This window comes from Pseudorca crassidens, chromosome 1 (genome assembly GCF_039906515.1).
Source record: "Pseudorca crassidens isolate mPseCra1 chromosome 1, mPseCra1.hap1, whole genome shotgun sequence".
Lineage (NCBI taxonomy): Eukaryota > Metazoa > Chordata > Mammalia > Artiodactyla > Delphinidae > Pseudorca > Pseudorca crassidens.
Genome location: NC_090296.1, coordinates 8,020,562 through 8,041,151, shown reverse-complemented (window position 1 = coordinate 8,041,151; position 20,590 = coordinate 8,020,562). Strand labels below are relative to the sequence as shown.

At 38.3% G+C, this 20,590-nt stretch overlaps 1 pseudogene; it reads left to right on the top strand.

The window, feature by feature from the left end:
* Window positions 1–19,564: 19,564 nt before the first annotated feature.
* On the top strand, window positions 19,565–20,245 carry LOC137222760 (nucleolar protein 56 pseudogene; annotated as a pseudogene).
* Window positions 20,246–20,590: the final 345 nt, after the last annotated feature.

Here is a 20,590-nt window from a genome sequence, read left to right as displayed (position 1 = left end):
AAATGACAAAGTAACACACAGTGGAAGGTGACCCACTCACTTAGCCAGTGACTGGGATTGGCTTTGCCATCTCCAGTACAAAGACCACAGCTTTGCTGAATTAAAAATAAAGACGGAAGCCAGTAAACCCAAAGTGAATGGAACAGATTGTTTAAAGTGACTTTCCCTTATCTGTATAACACATCCATAAGATAATGCCATTGACATTTTTGTCAAGGAAATGAGATGTGGACCCTTAGCATCACTTTAGATGGAAGTCAGGGGGAGGAGGATTGGCAGCAGGCATGCCAGAACCCAAGTATCCGATGATATGACAGACACAGTGGATGCCTTGCATGTTCTCGGTACCAAGTGAGTCATTGCACTCATGGCTAGCCACTTGGAAGAGACAGAATGATCTCCTCAGCCCTGGAAAGAACTGGAGAGACCACGTATGTCCTAAAATGTTAGCAGTGCAAGGGAGCTTGAAGATGATCTTGCTTGCCTTTTCTTCTGTACATGGTCAAACAGAAAAAGGACTAACCCAAGGTCAAAGGAAGAGGTAGTAACAGGACAGTACTCTAAGTGGAATGTGCCCCATTAACAAGGGTGGGGGGAGTACTGTTAAAGTACCAGAGTATATTTTACCAAAGAATGCCTCCTTCTTCTGCAGGTTGAAGATACGTCTGACTTCTACTTCTAAACCCTCTCTGTAGCTATTGTTGCATCTTCTGTTCCCAGTTGCTTTGGCTTGAGCCCCAAATGTGCTTTATTTAAGGCAAGTTCAAAGAAAGGTTCTCCACACTGTTAATCACTGTAGCATCAAACTAAAGGTACTTTAGAGAAGATGTAGTGATAGTAGTGGCCAATCTTGGGCTACAGCCCATTGAGTCTGAGCAGAAAATAAAAATGAAAATAAATCCACATCTAGGCACATATGGTTAAACTGGTAAAGCACAAGGACAATTCCTAAAGCAACCAGCAAGAAAAGTCAGATTATCTGGAAAGGATGAACAATTAGGCTGGCAACAGACTTCTTGTCTCCAACACCAAAGGCCAGAAGACAGCAGAATAATATCCTCAAATCCCTGATGGAACATAGATCGCAACCTAGTTCTAGACATAGCTGAATGCTGATTCAAGAGTGAAGTAAGACAGTTTAGGCAAACAATGTCCATGGGAGGTATCACTCAGGGACTGCTGCTTAAAGAACTGTTGGAGGGTATACACATGGATGAAGGACACTGAAATTTAGGATGGGGAGGGATGTAAATAATAGTGTTGGGCAAAAACACTGATTGATTTTGCATACAGATTTATAGCAAACGGAGTAATTATCATACAGATGAATTTGAATAGGTTTAGAAATAAGAGAATACTAAAATGTTATACCACAGTGTCATGAAACATAGGAGAGGGAATTAGATGTTCTATAGTTCTTGTAATATTCAGAAGAATAATTATGTTGACTAGAGTTTGTTAAGTCAAATATGTATTTTAAAAGTGAAGGAAATCACCAAAGAAGGGACAATTAAAAAAAAAAAAAAAAGAAACTCCAATGAATGCAATAGAAGGAAAAATAAAGGGGAAAACAAGAATTAAAAAGCTGCATTAAATAAAAAATAAGATTATTGGATTAACCTTAAATTTAGCATTAGTCACAATAAATAAATGAAATTTGCTAGTTTTAAGAAAGATGCGTGTATTAGAGTAAAAACACTTTCCATCTATATAATATTTTCTAGAGTTATAGATAAAAATAATAGCATGGAGATATTGAGAGTAAAAGAATTAGGAAAGAAGACAGTAAAAGTAAACAGTTTAAGTAGAAAACCTCAAGGAATCTACAAAATATTCCTAGAAATAGTGGGTTCAGCAAGGTCACAGGATATGACAGACAAAGGCAAATTAATTTCTATATACTAGAAATGAATGTATGGACACCAAAATAAAATTACAGTGCCAATTATAATCCCTCAGATGAATGAAATACTTAGGTGTAATGAAAACACCTAATGAAACATGAACAGGACTTGTATACTGAAAACTACATAACACTGATAAAAAAAACAAAGGAAATTTAAATAAATGGAGAAATATACTGTGTTCATGGATTGGAAGACTCAGCATAGTAATGATGTCAGTTATCCACATATTGATATGTAAGTTTAATGTAATTCCTATCAAAATCCCAGCAAGATGTTTTGGGTAGATATAGACAAGATTGTTCTAAAATGTATATGGAAAAGCAAAGAGACTAGAATAGCTAAAACAATGTTTTAAAAGAGTAATAAATTGGGAGTAATCATTCTATCCAATTTCAGGACTTACTATATAGCTACAGTAATCAAGATAGTGTAGTGCTGGCAGTGTAGTGTTGGCAGAGAAGTAGATCAATGGAACAGAGTAGAGAATTCAGTTACAGACCCACACAAATATGTCCAATGATTTTTGACAAAAGTGCAAAAGCAATTCAATGGAGGAAGAATAGCCTTTTCAACAAATGGTGCTGGAGCAGTTGGGCATCCAAAGGCAAAAACAAAAACAAAAAAGAGCTCTTGACCTAAGTTTGATGCCTTATAAAAATTAAATTAAAGTGGATAAGGGGTTTACATGTATAATCATAAAAGCTTTAGAAAAAAAAAGAGAAAAAAAATCTGCAGATGTAGTGCCAGGCAAAGAGTTCATAGACTTAAGATCAAAAATGAAATTCATAAAAGAAAAAAATTGATAAGTAAGATTTCATCAAAATTTAAAAAAAAGCAAAACCTTTTCTGCCTAAGACATTGCTAAGTGAATGAAAAGACAGGTTACAGAGTAAGAGAAAATATTTGAACATCTGATAAAGGACTATTGTCTGGAATATATAAAGAACTCTTACATCTCAACAATAAACAAACAATCCAATTAGACAACAGTCAAAGACATAAAGAACATTTCACCAAGGAAGATGTACATACAACAAATAAGCACATCAAAAGATGTCAGCATCATTAGCCATTAGGGAAATACAAATTAAAACCACAATGAAATATCACTACACAGTTATCAGAGTGGCTAAAACAAAAGATAGTGTGTGGGCTTCCCTGGTGGCGCAGTGGTTGAGAGTCCGCCTGACGATGCAGGGGACATGGGTTCGTGTCCCGGTCCGGGAAGATCCCACATGTCACTGAGCGGCTGGGCCCGTGAGCCATGGCCGCTGAGCCTGCGCGTCCGGAGCCTGTGCTCCGCAACGGGAGAGGCCACAACAGTGAGAGGCCCACGTACCGCAAAAAAAAAAAAAAAAATTTAGTGTGTATCTGTTAATCCCAAACTCCTAATTTACCACCCCCCCCTTATAGATAACAACAAGGTCCTACTGTATAGCACAGGGAAGTATATTCAATATTTTAAATAACCTATAATGTAGAAGAATCTAAAAAAGAAAAAAAAGTATGAATCACTTCACTGTACACCTGAAACTAAAATAACATTGTAAATCAATAATACTTCAATAGAAAAATAAAACAAAATAAAATGCAAAAATAAAAAAAAAAAGATAGTGACAACACCAAAGGGTGATTAGAAGGTAGAGAAACTGGATCACTCACATGTTGCTGATGTGAATGTAAAATGGTGCAGCCACTCTGGAAAAGAGTTTGGCAGTTTTCTTAAAAACTAAACATGCAGCTACCATATGACCCAGCAGTTGCATGCCTGGGCAATTTATCCTAGGGAAAAAAAAGACTTATGTTCACATAAAAATCTGTACACAAATGTTGATAGCAGTTTTATTCACAATATCTAAAACTGGAAACTACCCAGATGTCCTGCAATGAGTGAAGGGTTAAACTGTAGTATGTAATACTACTCAGTGATAAAAAAAGAACTAACTTTTGATACACACAACAACTTGGATGCATCTCTAAAGAATTATGCTGAGTGAAAAAAGTGAATCCCAAAAGGTTGAGTACTGTATGATCCTATTTATATAACATTCTTGAAATGAGAAAATTATAGAAAGGGAGAACAGATTAGTGGTTACAAGGGGCTAAGGAGTGGTGAGGACAGGAAGGAGGTAGGTGTGGCTATAAAAGTTGAATGCGAGGAATCCTTGTGAATTTTCTGTACCTTGACTGAACCAGTGTCAATATCTGGGTTGTGATATTGGACTATAGTTTTGCAAGATGTTAACATTGGATGAAACTGGGTAAAGTGTACATGGGATCTATTTTAGTTGTCTCTTACTACTGTATGTAAACCTACAATTATCTTAAAATGAAAAGCTGTTTAAACAAACAAGCAAACAACTTCCACCTATTTTCTATTTACAAGGGACATATTAATAAATAAAGATAATGATACAGAAATGTCGAGAGTAAAAAGATAAAAAAATAAAACAGTAAAAGCCCAATGCAAAGGAGAGATGGGACAGCAATATCAAAAGCAGAAAAAATAGAGACAAAAAAGTATTAGGGAAAATAATTTTGTTAGATAGTGTTTAAAACAACAACGATTCTCTAGGAACATATACCAATCCTGAACCTGTATGTGCCTAACAACATGTTTTCAAACTACATAGAGGAAGAATGGGCAGAACTGTAATAATAATAGAAAATTTCAATTATAGTGGAAAATTTTAACATCTCTCAGAAACTGGTAACTCAGGCAGACAAAAAGTTATTAAGGAAAATTCAAACAGTAAAAATAAGCTTGATCCAATGACTTATAAGAAAAGGAAGAGTGAGAGTGACAGAAAATGTAGAAATATAAATAGCCTTGTTGAGAGTATATATAGCACAGCTATATATGCACATTTTTTAAGGGGGGATCTGGGGATCTGATTGTTTCTCAGACTTTGCAATGATTTTTTTCCCCAGCTTCATTAAGATGTAATTGACTTATAACATTATGCAAGTTTAAGGTATACAATGTGATGATTTCATACATGTATATATTGCAAACTGTGTATCACAATAAGGTTAGTTAACACATCCTTGTTATGGTGAGAATTTTAAAGCTCTACTATCCTAGCAACTTTCAAGTATGTAATAGAGTATTGTTAACTATAGTCATCATGTTGTACTTTAGATCCCCAGAACTTACTCATCTTATAACTGAAAGTTTGTACCCTTTGACCAATATATCCCCATCTACCTTAACCCTCAGCCACTGGCAACCACCATTCTTTCTGTTTCTGTGAGTTTGATGTTTTCAGATTCCCATATAAGTGAGATCATGCAGTATTTGCCTTTCTCTATCTCATGTATGTATATACCACATTTTCTTTATCTATTCGTCAATCAATGGACATTTAGGTTGTTTCCATGGCTTAGCAATTGTGAATAACGCTGCAGTGAACATGAGAGTGCAGATATCTCTTTGAGATAGATAATGATTTCATTTACTTTGAATACATACTTAGAAGTGGAATTGCTGGATCATATGGTGGTTCTATTTTTATTTTTTTGAGGAATCTCTATGCTGTTTTTCATAGTGGCTGTACAAATTTACATTCCCAGCAACAGTGCGCAAGGGTTCCCTTTTCTCCACATTCTCGCCAGCATTTATGTCTTGTCTTTCAATAATAGCCATTCTAGCAGCTGTCAGGTGGTATCTCGTGATTTTGATTTGCATTCCCTTGATGACTGGTGATGTTGTGCACCTTCTCATGTAACTGTAGGTCATTTGTATATCTTCTTTGGAGAAGTGTCTGTTCAAGTCCTCTGCCCATTTTTTAATCAGATGACGATGGTGATGGTGACAGTGATGATGATGATGACGATTTCTGTTGTTGAGTTGCATGAGTTCCTTATATATTTTGGATATTAACTGCTTATCAGACATATATTTTGCAAATATCTTCTTTCATTTGTAGGTTGCAGCACAATGTTTGGATCTGCAGATGAGAAAGTAAAAGTTCAACCACACCTGCTTGCTTAATTGTTAATGTCTCTGTGAATTACTGAATCTATCCATGACACTGAGCTGCCATTTGTCTATTTCAGAGGCTCCTGAATGCTTACCTGTAGGTCAAAGATAGTTTGTGAGGTCACTTTCATCAGTCTGCAGCAAAATGAGAAAAATAAGAGAGAGATGAAGTATGATTTCATGGTGGGGACTTTGTTCATCACTGCACCTTTAAAAATGTCCTTTCTCCTGCAAAATGATGCTGTTGATGTTATTATGTTTATTGTTGTTGTAATTTTCTTAATGGATAAAATTTAAAGTTTGAAATACTTAAAAATTGCAAAAATATATATGTTCATCTTCAATTTTTTAAGTATTTCAAACTTTGAATTTTATCCATCAAGAAAATTACAACAATAAACATAATAACATCCACAGCATCATTTTGTAGGAGAAAGGACATTTTTAAAGGTACAGTGATTAACAAATAATACACTACCATGTGTAAAATAGGTAGCTAGCGGGAACATGCTGTATAGCACAGGGAGCTCAGCTAGGTGCTCTGTGATGACCTAGGTGGGTGGGATGGGTTAGGGAGTGGAAGGGAGGTCCAAGAGGGAGGGGATATATGTATACATAGAGCTGATTCACTTTGTTGTACAACAGAAACTAACACAGCATTGTAAAGCAACTATACTCCAATAAAAAATAAAAATTGCAAATGGATTATGACTCTCTTGTTCTTCCCGATTCTCCTCAGTACACAGATCAGAGTCTGTGACATTGGGTGTCTTTTGTGTTATTTACCATGGCAATTTGTTCCAAGCAGTTTTACAAATGTGGCCTTCCTTCAAACGACCTTGAGACTGATAACACTACACCCATTTACCAGAAGAGTAAACTGAGTTTCAAAGATTTTTGGGAACTATTGCTGCCTTGGATTTTTCACATTTATCGTTTGACTCCATGTTCATGTCGCTTGTTCAAGCAAACTTACCCTCTCCTTCCATTACCCAAGACGTATTTGAGTTGGGTTTCTTTATGAATTGATGCTCTCCACATCTTTGGGCTAGAGGTCTCACAAAGGTACACCTAGTTTAGAAATGGTAACTGACATGATTTATTTAGGGGGAGGGAGTTTCAAGCTCTCTGCATTAAGGTCCTGTCAATATGCCCTCTTAAATTATATGCTTAAGAGAAGAAGGCTGCTTTAATAAAAATAGATCCTGCACAACATGTTATTCTTTATAATTGGACCAAAGATCACAAAGAGCATACACTTACAAGATAATCTGAAAATGAACGGCCAAATAATATAATAATCACCAAATCCTTATTACTTGAAGCCTATACGTGCCAGGAGGCCCTTTCTCCTTTGATGATCAAGCCTGACCCCTATTAATTTTAATAGGAGTTAAGTAGTCACGTCAAGAAAAGTATCAGTGAGTACTCTCAGCAAACCAACCCCAGAGATTAAGACCTCCACTTTTGGCTTTCTGCTGAAAATGTGACACATCGCCTGATGCTTATCTGCTTTTAATTGTGTGTTGTGTGTGTATGTTTTTCTCCCTTCTTTTTGTAGAGGAGGCAATTTGCAAATCGTTGCTATGTGCTTCCCTACAAGGAAGAGATAAATTATGTGAGAGGCTGTGGTGTTTGGCCTGTTTGATATCCTTTGCTGATAAATTGAAGTGTACCTTCATAATTAATACCCAATCTTTTCTGATTGACTCCATTGCACTAAAGCTTAAGGATATCTTACTGTAATGAAAAATGATTGTTGTGATGCACCCTGCCTTTTTCCCTCTTTTTATCTCCTCGTCAAAAATATGCACGGAACAAATCTACTGGAGGTTTTGTTGGACAGCGTCAGAAAGCTCTCTCGTTTTTATTAAGCAGCGTCTTCAAAGATTCAGCAGAGACAGACTTGCTTCTGTGAGCTTTTTAACATGTAAGTGACATTTCCCTGCGTTTAAATATGGCTTTGTTAGGCTGTGCTTGCAATCAGAATGCAAAAAAAAAAAAAAAAAAAAAAAAAAGCCCCGCTGTTAGAACCTGAAACCAAAGAGAAATAGATCCTCCTTCAGTTTCGCTCTTGAAATAGGAAGTCAAGGGAAAGCCAGAATCAGAGAAATCAAATTAGATTTAAAATTCCTGTGAACTCTCAGAATGAAAGACCAGGATAAACATTTCGTCCTGAACAACTAAACCAAACAAAGCAAGATACCATTTAATAAGATTTTGTGATGGATAAGTGAGACTGTGCATTTGTGCCAGACTACATGGTTTAAGAAGAATTTAGAAAAACAGCTTACCAACTCCCTGCACTTCTCATTTAGAGGGGGCAAGAATGATTCAGGCCATTTTGCAGATGAGGAAATGGGCTCCGTAAGTGGGCATGACCTCTCAAGGCAGACCCAGGGTCAAAACAAAGGGCTTTTGACAGCTGTTGCCATTTAATAGCAGAGACTCCCCAACATTTTATGGCGATTTACAAGACAGGATGTACCTACGGGGGAAATAGACAAAACAGAGGAGAGATGGAGCCAGTGTCATCCCATTGGTGAGCCATTCCAAGCGTCTTCGATCTTCCTTTTCCAGAAGACAAGCCAGCCCACTGGCTTTTTTTAACTGTATGATTTCACTTATTTTTTTTTTTCATTTAAAATTATTTATTTATTTATTGAACTATAGTTGCTTTACAATATGATATTAGCTTCAGGTATACAGTATAGTGATTCAGTATTTTTAGATTATACTCCATTAAAAGTTAAGATAATGGCTGTAATTCCTTGTGCTGTATAATACATGCTTGTTGATTATCCATTTTATACATAGTAGTTTATATCTCCTAGTTCCCTACCCCTATCTTGCCCCTCCCTTCTTCCCTCTCCCCACTGGTAATCACTAGTTTGTTTTCTATACCTGTGACTCTGTTTCTGTTTTGCTATATACATTCATTTGTTTTATTTTTTAGATTCCGCATATAAGTGATATCATACAGTATTTGTCTGACTTATTTCACTAAGCATAATATTCTCTAGGTCCATCCATGTTGCTGCAAATGGCAATATTTCATTCCTTTTTAGAGCTGAGTAATATTCCATTGTATATCTATCTATCTACATATGCGTCCTGTCTTCTTTATTCATTTGTCTGTTGATGGACACTTGGGTTGCTTCCATGTCTTGGCTATTGTAAATAGTGCTGCTATGAACATTGGGGTGCATATATCTTTTTGAATTTTTGTTTTTTCCATATGTATATACAGTTTTGCAATTGCTGGATCATATGGTAGTTCTATTTTCAGTTTTCTGAGGAACCTCCATACTGTTTTCCATAGCAACTGCAATACATTTACATTCCCACCAACAGGGTACCGGGTTCCTTTTTCTCCATACCCTCTCCAACATTTGTTATTTGTAGACTTTTTTTTTTCTTTGTGCTATGCAGGCCTCTCACTGTTGTGGCCTCTCCCATTGCAGAGCACAGGCTCCGGACGCGCAGGCTCAGTGGCCATGGCTCACGGGCGCAGCCACTGTGCGGCATGTGGAATCTTCCCGGACCATGGCACGAACCCGTGTCCCCTGCATCGTCAGGCGGACTCTCAACCACTGCGCCACTAGGGAAACCCTAGACTTTTTGATAATAGCCATTCTGACAGGTGTGAGGTGACATCTCATTTTTGGTTTCATTTGTATTTCTCTAGTAATTAGCAATATTGAGCATTTTTTCATGTGCCTATTGGCCATCTGTACGTCTTCTTTGGAAAAATGTCTATTTGGGTCTTCTGCCCATTTTTTGATTGGGTTAATTCTTTGATATTGAGTTGTATATATTTTGGCTATTAACCTCTTATCAGTCATAGCATTTGCAAATATTTTCTCTCATTCTGTAGGTTGTCTTTTCTTTTTGTCCATGGTTACCTTTTCTTGCATAAGATTTTAGGTTTACTTATATCCCATTTGTTTATTTTTGCCTTTATGTCTTTTGCCTTCAGAGACAGATCCCCAAAAACTTTGCTTTGTTTTATATTAAAGGAAATTCTGCCTATATTCTCTTCTAGGAGTTTCATGGTTTTAGGTTTTACATTTAGGTCTTTAATCCATTTTGAGTTTGTTTTTGCATATGGTGTAAGGAAATGTACTAATCTTATTCTTTTACATGTAGCTGTTCAGTTTCCCAGCATCACTTGTTGAAGAAACTGTCTTTTCTCCACTGTATACTCTTGCCTCGTTTGTTGAAGATTAATTGACTGTAAGTGGGTGGGTTTATTTCTGGGCCTCTCCATTTTGTTCCATTGGTCTATGTGTTGTTTTTGTTTTGTTTTGTTTTTCCAGTACCATGCTTTTTTGATTACTGTAAGCTTTGTAGTATAGTCTGAAGTCTGGGAGGGTGATGCCTATAGTTCTATTTGTTATTGTTGTTGTTGTTTTTTCCCTCAAGATTACTTCGCACTGGCTTCCTGAGGGCCATCCCTCCACTTGATACTAACCATTTCTGTTCCTATGGCTGCACAGCTAATCTAGTGTCTGGCTCCTTGTCATACTCATCAGCTCTCACTACCACCAGCAGAGTAATATTCCCCTGCTCTTTAAGAGAGACCAGAGAAAAACCTCAGGGCCTGGGGTTGGAGGGGTGCACAGGGCAGTCTTTTGGAGGGACCTTGGCATCCCAAGAGCCAAAATTGCTGGTGTCAAGATGTTTTAGCTTTTGCAAGGCATCTGAGCTTCTGGAGGGGGCACAGAGTGACTCTACAAGACATGTGTCTGAAAACCCAAAGCTCTTGTTCCTAGAAGTAGACCATTATTTTTAAGTGCCTGCTGTGCAGGAATTTTGTAGGGAAACCAAACTAAGTCATACTGAGAGTTTACATTTTTAAATGTCTTTCAAATAAGCTCATGCAATTCTGGCAATCCACAACATGAAACTAACTATCCAACCACCCATCCGTGCAACCTTCATTGGTCAAATACTAATTAAGTACATACTTTATGTAAAAATCTTGTCTACTGTGGAGCTTAGGTGTTGAAAGTTTCTGTAGAGAAATGTAATTCAGGGTAAGGAAAGAGACAGTGAGCGGAGGATCAGGGAAGTTGTGACTGAGGAGGTCGCCTCTGAGCAGTGACCTGATCAGAAAGAACGAACTATGTAAAGGATGGGGGAAGGAGCATTCTAGGAGCAGAAGATGACAACGTAAGAGGATTTTAGGGGTACATGAGTATGAAACATAGCAAGACGACCAACGAGAGAGTCCTCTAAGACCTCTGAGCCTGAGAACATGCATCCATGAATGGACATCCCCAATTGCCACTGACCAGCCTCATGATTTTGGGAAAATTATCTCTTCTTGAAATTGTTTCCCAACAATTGAAACAGTTGGAAATAAGGGGATGGACTGAAAAAAAAATTCTGGGTCACTTTGACTAAAAATCCTGATTCCATGTGAGGTTGACCCCAATGACTTGATGATCCGGTTTTTTTCATTTCCCCTAAACCTATTTTCCATTCATATTAGAAAACTATGGTGAGTCCCCTTGGGATTCCAATCACAGGCTCCAGTGGTGGTTTCAGAGATACCACATGTGAGGAATGATGAGACACATCATGTATTCTTGGTGGAGTATCCTTAGCACAGATAGAAAATCATTCTTCAGAATGAAAGCCAGAATGGGGTGCAAAAATGGGGAAAAATCATAAAAAGTGGTAAATGGATAGTGATTATTCTGAAGAAGACAGTTCATGTGGTGAGAAAGTTCTGCTGCCAACCTCATGTCCATATTCAGTTGAGAGAGTGCCAAATCCTAACTGTTAGACCACCAGGGACATATTCAGTTAAGATATCATATTGGAAAAAAAGATTGATATTAACGCTTCAAGCCAGAATATTTAGGAGAGACTACCCATGTTCCTGCCTTATAAATATATAGAAACCATGGGTATGAAAGATCAGAAATTCAAGAACTGTTCCAGAAAAAAAAAACTTCTACCTCTTCCTTTGCAAAGAAAAACAAAATAAATTCCTGAGTTATTCAGTGATATATTATTGTATCTATTAAGTCTATTAAAATATATATTGCTTTTAAAAAAAATGAAGTATAGTTGATTTACAATGTTGTGTTAGATTCAGGTGTGCAAAATAGTGATTCAGATATATATTATATGTATATTTTTTATATTTAAGTTTGTATTCTATGTCTGTGAGTCTATTTATGTTTTGTAAATAAGTTCATTTGTGTTATTTTTTTAGATTCCACATATAAGTAATATCATATGATATTTGTCTTTCTCTCTCTGACTTAGTATGATAATCTCTAGGTCTATCCATGTTGCTGCAAATGGCATTATTTCATTCTTTTTTATGGCTGAGTAGTATTCCATTGTATATATATGCCACATCTTCTTTATCCATTCAATTGTTGATAGACATTTAGGTTGCTTCTATGTCTTAGCTACTGTAAACAGTACTGCTGTGAACATAGGGGTACATGTATCTTTTCAAATTAGAGTTTTCATCTTTTCCATATATATGCCCAGAAGTGTGATTACTGGATCATATGGTATCTCTATTTTTAGTTTTTTAAGGAACCTCCATACTGTTCTCCATAGTGTATGCACCAATTTACATTCCCACCAACAGTGTAGGAGGGTTTTCTTTTCTCCATACTGTCTCCAACATTTATTATTTGTAGAGTTTTTGGTGATGGCCACTCTGACTAATGTGAGGTGATACCTCATTGTAGTTTTAATTTGCATTTCTCTAATTATTAGTGATGTTGAGCACTTCTCCAAAGAACCCGTACAGATGGCCAAAAGGGACATGAAAATATATTACTTTTAAAAAAATGTTTTGGAGATTTGTCCTAAAACTGTCAGTTGCAAGAATGCTTACAATTTGGAACATTTGTTGGTAACTGAGTGCATGGTAATAAAAGGGCTTCTGTTGAAAGACCATGGATCTTAGGGTTAGAAGACAAAATTCAGGTCACAGCTCTTCATTTACTAGTTGTGTGACCTTAGTCAAGTTACTAGACTAGTCTAAAATTTGACTTAACAGTCCATAAATTAGGGGCATTACACCTGTCTAATTTACTTCATAGAGTGAGAAGCAAATAAAAACATGGAAATAAAATTCCTCCATTAACAACAAAACACTGGCAAATATGAAGAAGAAATAAAAAGGAAGGAAAACTAGAGAAAAAAATTAGAAGAGGAGGAAGGGGGGGGTGTTGATGGAAAGAACTAGACTCTTACACATTTTAATCCCAGTTAGAGTAGGTGTCAGACTTAGGGTTTGAGCAGGTGTGGGTTGGACTGTGGACCCACATTCTTTCTCCAGCATGTTCAATACAATGCACAACATTGTAAATCAACCATACTTCAATAAAACTAATAAAAAAGAGATGTCGAGAAGAACTGGTGATGGAGCTGGACTGTGAAATCTTCTTAGAGTCAGGGAGAAAGGGGGTTGACCCCAGTCTGCCTTAGAAATGGAGTACAGGCTGGAAAGTGAACATTGGAGGACAGGATAAAGGCATTCAGTAGTGCAGCTGCGAAACCTCATTCTTGGGATCCTCTCAAACATCATAGGAGATAGGCTTTGTTTTTTCTAGCTTACACTTAAAAACTATGTATACGTATAACTGAATCACTTTGCTGTACACCTGAAACTCACACAACATTGTAAATCAAATATACTCCAATATAAATAAAAATTAAATTAAAAAAAAAACCGTGATGTTCAGAGTGTTGAAATGGCTTTCTTCAGCGCCTAACCTATTTTTAAAGTGGACCTAGAATCCAGATCTGCAGACTCTGAAAGATATTCTTTGTTGACCACATGTAGCTAGTTGTGCAAACTTGAAACTCAGGCTGAGGAGGTTGGAATCTCTGCTGCAGTGTATGGAGTATTATGAAGAGTTTTGTGCTGGGAAGTGATTTGATGAACGTGGAGGCTTGATTCAGTGTCAATAAAATGTTTATGGAAGATCAGTCCAGAAGTAGCCAGGAACTGATTCACAATGACAGCAGCGGGAAAGATCAAGAAGGGACGGATGCAATAAATATTTGGAGGAAGGAACGTGTGACAAAATTGTCAAAGTCAAAAGAGGGGCCGGGGAGACATGAATGACCTGGAAATTGCATGTGCAGGACCAAGAATGAAGAACCAGATCCAATGGGACATAATGAAGAAAATTACAGCTACGAGGGTATGTGCTTGTGGGTTGAGGTTTGGGTTGCACAGAAATTTGATTCCTCTTGGAGATCACAAATGCTCCCAAACCCTAGAATCAGCATTTGCCTTTGAGAATTAAAATCATCCCATCCACACACTATGGGTGGGTTAGCCATCTTTGGGCATGAACTTAGCAAACCATAAATGTGCACTGAAGTTTGGGTACAGCTCAAAACCAAATCAAGGAATCAGCAATAGTATCTAAGAGTCAGGGGTGGAATGAGCTTATCCTTTAGGATGTGGGTACCTGGTGGCTTTTATTATGCTTATCAGGAGAAGAACCTTTGTGATTAGCTGAAGGGTGGGCAGCCTGAGAAAAAGAACTGCGAAGTCCAGCTGACTAGACCTGGTAGGGCCCATAAGAACTGTCCCAGCAAACGCAGTCCTTGGTTCAGAAATTTTCCTGGTGGTGATTCAGGTATGAGGCTGTCGTAGCCAGATGTCAGAGTCACCCACTCACTGTCTGGGTCCCAGTGGCCATTCTCCTTAAGAAACCTTTGCGTTTCAGTAACTTTCTTGATATAGCTGCATATGTAGAGTAAATATTTTGGTCAACTTGGGCATTTTGTCACTGGCCGTCAATTTCTTATCTGAACCGAGTCAATGAACATTTTGGTAGCTCTACATCTGGCTTTTTGTGCTTGGTTAGCATGAGTCCAGGCATGAGGGATGGGTTATCTCTTCCAACCTGATCGAGTTCCTGAATGTGCCAAGGTGAATGGCAATTCCTGGTCCTGTACCATAATGTAGTCATGATTAGCAGCTTTTAGAAACATTCTTCCGTAACCACATGCTTTTCTCTCAAATGACAACACTCCATAATCTCTTGACGGCTAGGGCTGGTTCACCTCTGCGTGAGTTCTGTTTTTTTTTTTTTTTTTTGCGGTACGCGGGCCTCTCGCTGTTGTGGCCTCTCCCGTTGTGGAGCACAGGCTCCGGACGCGCAGGCTCAGCGGCCATGGCTCACGTGCCCAGCCGCTCCGCGGCATGTGGGATCCTCCCGAACCGGGGCACAAACCCGCGTCCCCTGCATCGGCAGGCGGACTCCTAACCACTGTGCCACCAGGGAAGCCCCTGCATGAGTTCTTTATGTCCAGGGCAAAGTCATGTACATTTAGGCTATGCCTTTCTCAGAGGAAGCACTCAGCAAAGTAGAGAATGAATGAATTAATGAATGAAAGGAAGTTTGCTCACTTCAGTCTATCAAGGTTCTAATTCTGATGTTCTGTTTTTTATGTGTGAAATATTGTCTCTAATGCTTCGCTCCCACCAAAATAAGCATTGGTACAAGCAGGAGTTTTTATAAACATTTCACTGTGCTCAAGCCACACGGCCGTTTATTAATGACACTTCCAAGCTCTGTTATTGTGCTCAAATTGGCAAAGGGGAGTTCTGTGCTCGCAGAATGTAATTCAAGAACCAATAAAAGTTGATTACATACATATGAAACGTATGGACTGGGGGTAGGAGTCTTGGATGGATTACAAAGCGGGTGTCATGTTTCATCTTCTGCATGGGGTTTTATGGGAGGCCCGCATGAAGCCACAGACTTCTACATCGTCCCTTTCACTAAACATCATGTAAACAGAATCATGTTCTCATTCAAAAATATGTCTGCAAGATCACAGTTCAGAAAGAGGTCTAGGTTTTCTATCAACTTTAGCTCTAACTGGAGAATCTTACAAGAAACTCAGTAATTAATTAGGAGATACAGGAGGTCATCTTTAACTATGAACAATTAAAATAAAACAGACTGTTAGTTCCCTGATTGGAGGGTGGCAGCTGGAGGTACACGCTCTTATACAATGATGAGCTTTTTCTACTTCAAAATAGAGGCAGAAATAAAGCCATATTTCTCACTCCCCCACCCCCAAATTGTAGCATCTACTGATAAGTATGATTGAGAAGGGTTTTTTTTTTCACTAGCAAAAGAAAATGCCTGGGTACTCTGCAGGTTCTCTCTGGAGCCTTGGCCACAGAAATACCCAAGCCTTGTTCTGGTCCGTGTTGAAACATGGCCACCTCTGGGTAGCCACATGGCAGCTGTTTGCCAGCCCCACAGCACAGCTGGTTTTGAGCAGGAAATGAGGGAGCCCTTCTCTGGGGAAAACTACAGGGAGTTTTTGGTGAGCAGAATGCAATTACCCTCTCTGGAAGTGTGCCATGGTACATGCCTGACGGTTGCAAAGGCATCACGGGACCCTCTCCCACATAGGCTGTGTTTTAAACAGAAGACAGAATGAGAATATAATTATGAGTGTCTTAATGACTATAAGATAATTACGATGATGTTAATAACTATAATATTTTTCAATAAAGATTCTTTAACTTTTCAAGGTTGAGAGTGAAAACCGGTGGACTCCATGATTGAAAACAATAGATTTATAACAAATGATCTACCAGTGGTAATAATCATCTTGATCAACGCCTTCAAAAGTACTGACAGGTATGCATCAATTCTTTAGTGAGTTCTGGTGACTGGTTCTTTAGTAAGTTCTACTGGTCAAAATAGCATCATGAATTCTTTCCAGAGCTTACATTTACTTTAGAGTTTCACAAATCTTTTTCAGAGCCATTTCCTCTGTGCCCTCATGCCAATTTAAAAGCCTTTTGAAAAGATGTATGCTTTTATTTTCCCCAATTTACAGATGAGAAAATCAAGGCTTAAAGAGATGAACCGACGCGTTTACAATCATACATTGGTAAGTGCTAGAGCTATCACACTACATTAGTTCCTACACTTCACCACTCTTCCAGAGAAAACTTGAATAATACACATCATTCTTCCCCCAGAAATGCTAATTTATGTTTCTCAACATATTTTTAGTGCCAGATTTTAAAATTATGTAAGATGTAGCTTTGAAGTTGGAGCCATCAAAAAGTTCAATCATGACTAGTTGACTAGAAAATATATCTGATAATAAAAATTCAGTTCAAAAAATGGATTACATAATCCATTTTGCTAAACATAGCCTGCAAGAATCTAATGAGAGTCAACTCTGAAATCAATCACTCAAGAAGCTAAATTGTTAAAGTTCTTGTGAAGTAGTTTCCTGATAAATGGCATTCTTTGATGGAGCATCTGGGTAAATACGGTGCACTCATGATTGATCCTCCAGAATCTTGAGTTATTTTAAAAAGAATACTTCATTTTTTACGCTGATATACGGTTGCAAAGAATGACACACATGGATTCAAATTCCAGTTCCACCATTCTCTGAATGACCTTGGAAATGGTCCTTCATTCTGGAGTAAGATGTCAGGAGGTAGAATAGAGTTGACATTATATGCAGAGCTATGAGTGATTAAATAATATATATGAAAATGTCTACGATGACCTATCCACACAGATGTAAGCCCCAGAGCTTATCAAAATTATTTCTAAGAGTTATTTATAATGGTCTACCTTCAATCAAAGTAAAATATGAAAAGAATTTACAGGACATACTTCTCAATGCATATATTAATTTTCATGACATTCCCTTGAGATTTAATTTGGATATTTATATTGAAGACAGAGTGAACTAAACCATATTTGGGAGTTGCAGATAGAAAATTCATTAAAAAATAAAATAGAAACAGAGCAGAGAACTGTTTCAAATAACCAGAGGTCCAAAGCACTTGAGTTCTAGAAAAACTAGGCTCTTTCTAATTGAGTGACTTTTTGTTTCATCCATTTATTTACCTAATATTTGTTAAATGCCTACTAAATGATAGGTAATGTGCTAGGTGATGAGAATATAAAAATTTTAAAGCAGGGATAAAGATAAAAAGTATACTCTTTGGTCTCAAGAAACTCACAGAATAACTGCTTAACAGATGTGGAGACAAAGTATTTTCATATAATAATTATATTTATGTGTAAGTGATGGTAGCTTAAGATCAAATCCTCTTGGAGACTCTAGATAATTTCCAGTGCCTTGAAGCATCACTAATCCTTGCTTACAAACGGCTGGCTGGGATGGGCAAGAGTAGTACTGAATGGTAGACCTTGATTCTCAGATGTCCAAGATCTTCTTTATGGGCTTCCTTATGGGCTGATCTCTAGCTCAGCTTGTAGAATTCCTGCACAAACCCAGGAATCTTACATGTAAACAAGGCAATACTATTTTCTGACATAATCGTTGGGATACCAGGGCTTTTTTGATATCTGTGAGAAATTAATGGAACATTCAGATCCAAATCTCCAATCTCATGCAAGGTCCGAGGTAACAGATGCAAACATGCAGACGTGCTTGTCCCTCTTCTCTGTCGGGTCCCACTATTTTGTGACTTTAACCAGAAGTGTGGGTTAATTTCATGAATCCATCATTACACTTTGTAATATAGTCAGTGCTCCATATTAAGACTAGAAGGGGAAAAAAATCTTCAGGGCACTGCCAATTCTGAGCTGTCACCTCCAGCATCTTGTCTCTTTCTCATGATGGCAGATGAAAGGAAATGAGAGGGAACAATAGAACAGGAAGGGAGGGAGGAACAAGAGACTGAAAATCGCAAATCTGGAAGCTTCCTTAACACCGCTGAAACCTTTGTCCACAATTAGACATCACTATTTTCAGCATTCCTATCCCAGATCTCCTTCCCAATTAAATTGGCTGCATGTGTCAACGAGTTTCTATAGAAACATGTTTCCGCCTCTTGACAAAGCTGTAAGGACCTACCTATAAATGTAGTATCTGAATCTCTTCCTTTTCATTGTGCAACTTATGACCTTTAGGGAAATTTGCAACGTTCATTATCCATTTCGTTGAAAACAGGAGTCATATCTAATTCTTGAAACATTTTTGGAAGCTAAAGAAATACAGTCTGGCTTAATTTGCAAGATAATTGTGTTGACTCTCCAAGTAATAACGTACCACGGAGAACAGGAGACAAGGGGTTAGTAGGAGTTTAGGGCATATTCTATCAGAGTCCATGTATGATCTTGGGAAGTCGCTGGTGCTTTTAGTTTTCCAAGGACAGATTGGACTCTAGGTATCTTTTAGCAATATGACTCATTAGTCACAGGGAACATCTTTGGCCCTGATGGCTCACAGCGTTATTATGGACCCAACACAATTTTCACAACATTTCTTCATTTCATGAGAGAGTCTCAGGCTGCAGAAATGATGGGCATTCACTCTTCCTTCTCAACCTATGAAATGTTGGAGCGTGTGAGTGTTTCCTTTCATTTCCTTGAAGAAAGGGGCTATTGTGTGGTTTCATGGCATTTCCATAGATGGGATTAGCCTCCTCATCACAATAAACTCAGACAACATTAAAATGAGTAACTATGGCCAGTCCTGGTGTCTGAGTGATTCCCTGGGCCCAGCACGGGGACCAACTTTCCAGAGCCCTGAAGACAAGGGGTAGCACCCCGAAATATGGACTCATTTTCCATTCTACCTTCATTGGTCGAGCAGTTGCCAAGAACAAAGGCCGCATCTCCCGATACCTGGCAAACAAATGCAGTATTGCCTCACGAACTGATTGCTTCTCTGAGGTACCTACCCGTGTATTTGGGGAGAAGCTTCGAGAACAAGTTGAGGAGCAGCTGTCCTTCTATGAGACTGGAGAGATTCCACGAAAGAATCTGGATGTCATGAAGGCGGCAATGGTTCAGGCAGAGGAAGCGGCTGCTGAGATTACTAGGAAGAAACAGAAGAAGAAACGCTTGAAGAAGGAAAAGAAAAGACTGGCTGCGATTGCCCTGGTGTCTTCAGAAAACAGCAGTAGGACCCCGGAGGAATTTGAGGAGACAAGTGAAAGACCCAAAAAGAAGAAAAAGCAGAAACCCCAGGAGGCTCCTCCGGAGAATGGAATGGAAGACCCATCTGTATCCTCCAAACCCCCCAAAAAGAAATCTTTCTCCAAGGAGGAGCTGGTTAGCGATCTTGAAGAGACAGCTGGCAGTGGAAGTCTTACCAAGAGGAAGAAATCTTTCCCCAAAGAGGAACCAGATAGTGACCCTGAAGAGTCAGGAAACAAGAGGGTTCCCAAGAAAAAGAGGAAATTCTCTTCCAGGGAGGAGCCTCTCAGCAGTGGACCTGAAGAGGCTGCTGCCAGCAAGAACAGCAGCTCCAAGGAAAAGAAAAAGCTCCGAAAGCTGTCCCAGGAAAAAGAGAATGGACATTTCCCTGGTAGGGCATAACTTACAGAGATATTTCCCAACCCATCCCCTATAGCCCAATAAAAATAAAAACAAATTCACAAGTGAAAAAAAAAAATGAGTAGCTAGAACACACACACACACACACACACACCCCGCTGGAGTTAATGAAGTGGTGGGGGCGTTTCCCTATCTTTTTAATTCTTGAGCATCTTAGGGATCAAGATTTGGCATGTGACTCTGGGTATTTCTATTAGTATATGGTGAACTGGGGAAATTAAACACGATTTGGAAACAGAACTTATATAACACATAATTTACATAACTTCTTTTGTGCCAGTAAAAGAGATTGTGTTCAGATGCAACTGGGCCCTTGAAAAAGCCATCGAGCTACTTCT